The sequence below is a fragment of the Symphodus melops genome, assembly GCF_947650265.1.
Source record: "Symphodus melops genome assembly, chromosome: 9".
NCBI lineage: Eukaryota > Metazoa > Chordata > Actinopteri > Labriformes > Labridae > Symphodus > Symphodus melops.
Window position 1 is genome coordinate 25,621,527 of NC_136699.1, and position 6,904 is coordinate 25,628,430.

Below are 6,904 nucleotides of genomic sequence, written 5' to 3' on the forward strand. Positions count from 1 at the left end.
GTCGCCAATGACCAGCGGGCCTGCCTGCGTTTACGAGGTGATAAATTTGTCAGATGTTCAGGAGAGAAAAAAAAAGAAAAATAGAGAATGATCTCAGAGGAAATATCACGGTGTTTATGATTCTGCCTTGCAGCTTGGAACAGATTGGCTTTACACGTCGATTTAATTTCAAGGGTAAAGACGAAGGAGAGAGGCACAAGAAGCTGAAACCTTCGGTACATGCATCAACTTGGAACGGTAGCAGGTGACAAAGTCCTCGGCAGCAGCCGCCGCCTCCTGCTCCTCCTTCAGCCGCAACTGCTGGTCGAACATCTGAGTCGACCTTCAAAATCATCTTCATCCAAATCAGTTTCACCATTGTCAGTTCTGCTCAGCTTTCTTCACAGAGCCTGTTAGCATAGCTTCATAGCAAGTTGGCAGACGTTGCTCTTAGATTCTGGCGGTGAGGTCCCGCCCACTGATCTGTGATAGGCTTTCCAGTCTCAGGGGATAATGAGGGCAGGATGCACAACCATTCAGGTTTCTAACGATACAAAGCTTAACGCACCTTTATGTTACTGCACGACGATTTTGAGTCCCATTGATGGCAGCCGCCGCCGTGCTGGAAATGCCGTCTCAGCCTAACTTTGAGTCAACCTAGAAACATGTGAGAGCTGAAGCTGAGGCGGGTTTTAAGACTCTGGACAGACGGTGACATGTACTCATCAGCCAATCAAGACGAGCTAATCAGACACATTCATGTAGTTTTTTTTAGCAGGTGTAAATATGTAAATTTCTGCTGTAAAAACAGGCTTTGTTTGTTTCAGCCCCAAGTGGACAGTTGATGAACTGCAGGATTTTGCACTTACCTGTCCGAACACCGAAGGTTGCTGCTTGTGGCCGAGCTGCACTCCCACCCACGTACACCCACGGTGCACGATCGGCCTGTAGGATTGGTGATTATAAACTGAAGTGTGTGTGCAGAGTTCCTAAAAGTACACACTCATCCTGTATTATAAAAAAAGAAGCACCGCAGTCCTCCCTGCTGAGTTCATACAGACACCAAACATACCTGTTTACATGCATCCTCCACATCTTCACACACTGGAATCACATCTAAACAAATCTGTTCATGGTACCTCCAGGAAATATAAAGTGAGTCATGTAGGGAAGGAAAAGCACAACACAAAAAGTTGAATCCATTAAAGTAATGGTTTAAATCTTTGTTGACCTCCACAGGTGTTTTCATACATTTCTGAGAGCTGCAGATGTTGGAGGATTTACACACCTGAGCACAGATCTAACCATCCTTAATGACGAGGTCGACTTTTAGAAGGAATATCTCCTCATGAGGAACGAAGACACTGCACTTCACTGTTTAATTCAGCTGCCCTCCAACGACTGGATCGGTCTCTGAGGCGGTTCATTGTTAGTCTCGATGGCGTCTTTGTCTTTACTGTTGGAGTCCTTCAGTCCGTGTATGTCCCACGTTGGAGCATCCACAGAAGAACACCAGGCGGTTTACACAACTGCCTCTCATTTTTAGATCTTTCAATGTTTCCGTGTGTTTGATGCTGTCGCCCGATTGTCTCAACAGGTCGTTGTTTTTTTCAGCCATGTTTTGTTTTTTTGTCAGCCTGTATCAGTAACTGTGTAGAAGTGTGGCGATAGAAATGTGAGCGGTTGGTAATAAGTGACATCAATAGAAGATTTGAGTATTTGAGAGGTGGTTATCTTCACACAAACCCAGGAGAAACCTGACAACACCCCCACATTCCCACTTTGTTCCATTTCACTTATGATCGCACTTAAAGAGTCTAAAACATCTCGTGTATCAGCGCATCTGAGAAAAGCCTGAATCCAACACATCTGCCGCTGACACTCCTGGACTGAGCAGGAGGAGCAACAAGGAGAGGAGACGGACTCTGCGTCCTCACATTAAGCAGGGAGGAGTCATATCATTGTCTCTGATGGGAGATGATAGGTGGTTCTGGAAAGAGTTCTGATCCCATCTAAGATCGTTGTCAAAGTTCTGATTGGCTGCAGAGAAAGACGGAGACAGTCTGACGGGAAATAAGATTTGTGTTCCTGCAGAACGAGAGCCGATCACAAACAAACTCGACATGATGAAAATACTTTCTGTGCAGAGATTCGCTTGTAAATATTTATTCACAGATTGATTCTTCAAACAGTGACAGTGTGTGACACGTGTGTGTGTGTGTGTGTGTGTGTGTGTGTGTGTGTGTGTGTGTGTGTGTGTGTGCACCCTGCGCGACTGACTGATGTGTTCAATGCCCCACAGCATGTTGTCATTTTGTCTTCGGAAAAAAACATCTTTTTTTGTCTGACAGGTTGAACATTTCAACCTGTCATTGTTCAGTCCTGAGAGAGACAGGCGGAGACAAACAGGAAGTATCAGAGGGAGGACAGACGAGAGGACGGATGGACGGACGAGCTGAAAGGCGTCCCAGGCGGAAGGCGTTTAATCACACCGCAGCCTCGCTAACCTGAGAGTCAAAGATCTTTCAAGTCAAGGATGAATCTTCTGAATATCTGCAGGAATTTAAAACGTCTTCCGACGTCTCAGCACACACAGACGACAGATTTGTCTCTCAACTTTTTGACTTGTTGCAAATGAAAAGCGTCACGGGAGCGCGGCGAGCTGTGCCTGGTTTATTTATGGACGACGCTCTTGAGGAAAAACGTTAAACATTCCTTCCACAAAGCGTCACAGCAGGCCGCCGTGTCTTAAAGGAGCTGATGTCTTCATCAAAGTGTTGGAAGATCGTCTTTGACAGGCAGCAGAAGGAAACTGCTGCGTGAGCCTTTGAAGAAGATGATGATGACAAACGGACGCTCTGATTGGACGCGGAAACCGTCTACCAACACACCCAAAGTGAAACATGACGTGTGTCTGACCAACAATCACAGGCGGATATTTAGACTGATACGGACGTTTTTGTGATTTAACTTAACGAGCCATTTCTCAACGTCTTTCTTCAAGGTTTCAAGGTTTCAAGGTTCAAGGTTTCAAGGTTCAAGGTTTACTTTATTGTCAGTTCTAAAATATGTCAGACATACAGTGTAATGTAGATAAAATAAGGTACGGTAAAAATATGAAATAAAATGAGGTATAAATAAATAATATTGACACTAATAAAATGTAAATGTGCAATAACTACAAAGTTCAATAAAATAGAATCTAAAAACAAGATTTGGGAAAAAGTGAAACTTGTGCATCTTAAACATATGAAGTATTTAGCAGCACCTAAAAAGACTGTGCTGTCTCTGTACGATGTAAACATGAAATAATAACAATAAAAAGAGGTAATAAAGACGAATATGTACAGAACTAAATAAGACAATAACACATAATATCCTCCAGGGACTGTCAGCAGCAACAGGAGGTGATGGCTGTTTAAATCACACTATGACTACAGTTCCACACAGAGCGGAGAGGCGCGGGGTGGACGCTCTCTGAATCTGTTCAAAAATAAGCACAGACACCAAACATGGTCATGGATGAAGAATCAGGCCTTCCAAACGAGCTCACGTGACCTTTGACCTCTCGGCTCTGTTGCTGTGGTCGGTGGTGTTGTGTAACTTTCGACGTGCTTTAACTCGCCGGCTCGGAACGTTTGTGACATCTGAACGTGACGTGCATCATGATCCAAAGTTCACCATGCTGTGAATCTGAAGAGTCGTTTTACAACCCAAACTTTATTTTTGTTGTTGTTGTTTCTTTGTTCATCAGTCGTCAAATTCATTTCTGTGTTTCTGTTTATGATCCAGAGTTTAGACGCTCACTGACTGCTGGGCTAATAACGGCAGCTTCACCAGGGTCGTCTGCTCGGGCTTTTCTCGCCGCTGTTACAGAACAGAAATAATCCAAATGTTTAAACCATGTTTCGATCATTTCAGATTAGCCACGTTTTTATATTCTGACCGGCTCTGCATGGTATCAAACTGACATAGTCTCCATGCGAACCATATCTGCGTGTATCTATCACAGTTCATCTACAGAGAAAGCTCCAGACTGGATCTCCTCATCGCCTCATCAAACCCTTAAAAGTTTCGTTTTCAAGCAGCTGGTCAGTTTGTGAAGAGTAAAGTTTGTTGTTTTCTCTGCTCCTCTCTGATTGGCTGGATCCGCTCCTCCTCCCCCGGTGGAGCGGAGGCCGAGCCTCTGTGCAGAGACAAACAGAAGTCAGCTTTACTGCGGCGTGTGCTGAAAACTCCACACAGAAAACTATTAGCGGGGACTGAAGCTAAGACTTGTTTGCCGTCAACTCATCTCGAGTCAAACATGAATTTTGATTACGAGGCAACAAAAATGAAATAAAGTTGTTGTCAGCTTTTCATCAGGATTAGATGGGAGTCTCGTAAAGCCGTGTTAAAACACTGACACCAGCAGAACACACAACTTCAGCTTCACTCACACTTCAGAAAACACACAGTCATGCTGTCACTGCTGACTCCACCGCTGGGATGCTAAATATTTAGAGCGTCCTTTTTCTCCGTGCTGGATCACGTCTTTGTGCCTCCGAAGTTTTGGGATGTTTCAGATTCTTGGTGTGGTGTTAAAAGTGCTGCATCAGCAAAACCCCGACGTAGAGAAACACAAACACAGGAGTCCTAAAAGGTTTATCAGAGGAGAGTCCGCTGATCGACCTTTGACCTCTGAGTGGAGAATTTACTTTGTGCTTATGAGCCCTAGTTAGACTGACACGATATAGAGCGGCACAGGAAGGAGTCCTAAAACCAGGAAGTGAGTTAGCATGTTAGCGCTGTATGCTCTAAACTCTAAATTCAAAGTGGATTTTGAATGTGTTTGTGTAAAAGATCTGAAGCTGAAGAGATGTTGACGTTTTGTTAGCTGACATAAACTACGTTATCTCAGACCCCACATGTGAATTTTATAGTTTTTACGATTTTCTGCAATGATCCATGATCCATCGCTATGGGTTCTCGTTTGAATCCATGGCGATGCGACTTCTTCGACTTTGGCCTACAAAAATATGTCATCACTTTTCCAGTCTATTCACGGCCCTGTAATGGTGATCGCCCTCTCTGCATGCGGCGTTACAGGGGCGAGATGGGATCAGTGAGTGCGCCCTCAGCAGTCCTCATGGTGCCTCGTGTGAATAAGTGAGTTCTATGTGCGTCACCCTTAATGTTGGAAAAATGTCTTCTGTGATATTATACAATTCTTCTTCTGACTGAAGATGTGACTGCAGCAGGAAACATTTCCCCACACAGAGCAGAGAGTGACACCTGTGTCGCTCAGCTCGTCTTCAGATCGCTTAAAAAAAGAAAAAGAAAAAAAAAACTACAAAACGTTTGTCAGATATTTTGAGCTGCAGAGCTTGAGTTACAACGATAACATCACACGCTTCATCTTCACCTCTCATTTTGGTTTCAGCACATGTCAGACGATGAAGAGCAGATTCTGCTGCCATCGACGTGAGAGAGCTTCTGGCTGCATTTTTAACAAAGGCGTGGTTCAGATCATTCAGGAGTCATGACATGCTCCACGCAGGAGGAGACGAGTGAAGACAAACAGCTTGACTCACCCGACACCTCGTCCACTCAGATCACCTGTAGGGTCATCGTTCCTTCGCTGTGTGAGCACCAACGCTGTAAATCCACAATCTGTCAAATCTGTCTCAGGAAGCATCCAAAAAGTCATCTGCACACTTTAAGCAAACTCCAACACCCGTCCTTTGTGTCGCCTTTGAAAAGGAAAGTCTAATGAACTAATACAAGGGACAGGAAGTTAAGATTTCAAAGCCACAGTTTGTAATAAATCTTGACCAATCAGTGTGAAGTTTGCCTCGCAGGGTTTAAGGACAAGTCTGACGTGGAGGAGCGGTGCGTCGACGTAACAAAGAGAGATGACAGATCAAAGTTTTATTAGCCGGCGGATCAAAGATGTGAATAGATGCGTCCCTCTCAGGGAGGTAATGGAACCAACTGCAGCGGCATGAAAGGGGATTGATGCAACCTCCTGCAAACACCGGGAGAAAGTTAAACTTGTGTGTGACTTTGCATCGTGTTGTATTTGATCCGTTTTTACGTCACTTAAATGGCAGCGTGTCTGAATCGCTCTGTGCTGGAAAAATGTGCTTTGATTCAATTCAAACCATTTAAAAGGATCCTCTTTGTTTTTTTCTTTGGTAAAGATGGAAGAAGAGTTTGACTTACAGTAACAGATCCTGGCTGCAGCTGTACGGAGTAAACATTAGAAACGCTGCTCGTTGCTTTTTCCAGTCGTCCTGAACGGTTCTGACTTGGTGCCGGAATAATGAGCAGCAGAAACTCTTTATGAGTTGTAATATGCAAGCACGAACAGACAAGGATGCAGACTCTCTCTCTCTCTCTCTCCTATGCAAGAGTTTGGCGACACCTAGTGGACACTTTAACAAACTGCAGAATAAAACATTCAAACAATCTACTCTCTTTACAAAATCTTTTCAAAGGGTTACATATAGCTGGCATGATGAGAAAGCTAATAAGCATATTTTTTTAAGTTCTATGATTTTATTGCAAAAGATGAGTCAAACTTGCAGTTTCTGAAAAGTTGTTTGCATATAGTTTTTTTTTTATGAACAAACCTCTCAAAGCATGTTCTTTTACTATTTTGCATTTAAATCACGGCGAATCTCGATTACTGCCGTGTCAGGTTTTAACTGAACAAATGATCCAGCGGTTCAGTTTCTGTCATGACGAGAGCAAAGAGTCTCCTTGTTGCACACGCTTCAACAGTTACTGACCAAGTGAATCCAAAATAATCAACAGGAGGAGTCGGACGTGAATGTGAGATATTTAAAATGGAGCTCTGCGTTAGGCTGAATACGTCAGTCCCGCCTCCAAGTGGCAAACCAGCTGATCTGAGAACCGCACCCGTGCCAACCCGTCACTATCA